The sequence below is a fragment of the Acanthisitta chloris genome, unplaced genomic scaffold (assembly GCF_000695815.1).
Source record: "Acanthisitta chloris isolate BGI_N310 unplaced genomic scaffold, ASM69581v1 scaffold8396, whole genome shotgun sequence".
Taxonomy (NCBI): Eukaryota; Metazoa; Chordata; class Aves; order Passeriformes; family Acanthisittidae; genus Acanthisitta; species Acanthisitta chloris.
In genome coordinates this window covers 17,008-18,433 of record NW_008679668.1, presented here as the reverse complement: position 1 = coordinate 18,433, position 1,426 = coordinate 17,008, and positions in this window count along the sequence as shown.

Genomic DNA, 1,426 nt, shown 5'->3' with positions numbered 1-1,426 from the left:
ACTCCCAAGACTGAGTTGGGACGTGCTTCTTTTGAACTGCAGTTCAGACAGAACTCTTTCATATGTTTCTTACAAATTGTTTACTGTGTTTGCTGCTCGCCACATTTTAGAAAGAGCTATGAGTTTCACCACTGTGCTGTTAAATGTCCTTATAGATGATGAATGAAACTGAACCTAGAAATAATCTCTGGAGTTCTTCACTCGATACTACTTCCCAAACTATCAAAGCATCCCTTTGGTACTGATAACTTGAATTTGTGCATCCTGAACTAGCTTCCAGTAAGGTGGTAACATAGATGTAGAGGTCTCCCAGGGGCCTCAAACACATTTTGTAACAATCTCCACTTCAGTCTAAAGGAGGAACTTGCTCTTGTCCTGTGGTCTCTGATTCCTTCTTTTTATCCACTGTCTCTACAGCTCTAAGAAAAATCTGACAGCTCTATAGAGCTTAAGGTATGCTCTGTTTCAACATTTTGATCCCTGTAGAGAATTCATGCTCTGTCTTTTTTATTCTCACCTCCATGGCCATGGTTTAATATTCTAGTGTTTTGATTTTCATCTTGGAAAGTTTTCTGGCTCTACTTGCCAGCAATTGCCTTAGAATATTTCAAATAGCTGACTTCAGACTGGTTTTCTGCAGAAAATAGACTCCTACCATCTAGTGATTTAAGCTGTTACATTAATTTTGTATATGGACTGTTTTCATTCAGAAACTCAAATTTTATTTTAAATAGATATTTAAAACTCCTGTGAAGGAGCACAAGTGACTCCCCTGGATCACAAAGCAGCCACCTAGCTTAGGGACCTGAGGACTTGACTGCACAAGTAGTCAAGCTGGTTATCTTTCTCCCTCGTGAAGAATAACGAGGGCAAGGGGATGAATGAAGCTGATAGAGACAAGGCATAGATCTGTGTTTTCATACCCCGTAGAAGCAGGGTACACTCCCTCACTCCTGCTCACATATGCAGAGATAAACACCACTGAAGATGTACAAGCTTTGCCTGGAAGGCCCTGAGAAACCTGACACAGTTTTGATGTTAACCCTGCTGTGAGTAGGTATTTGGACCAAAGACCTCCAATCACCCCTTCGCACCTTAATCTTTTTCTGATTCTCTTTATCACTGGTAGATGAACAATCATGTCTCCTTCCACCAGGAATGTAGACAGTTCCTTCCTTGGGCTCCAGTTAAAACAGGAGGGCAGCTCCCCATATGTATTCTCCACCTAACAGAGTTGTCATACTGGTGGGAAGGACATGCGCGTGGACTAGAAGTTGTCGTGGTTTACCCCCAGCAGCAGCCAAGAACCACACAGCCTCTCACTCACTCCCCCACCAACGGGATGGGGGAGCGAATTAGAAGGGTAAAAGCTACAAAAACTCATGGGTTGAGATAAAAACAGTTTAATAGAGAAAGCAAAAGCTGC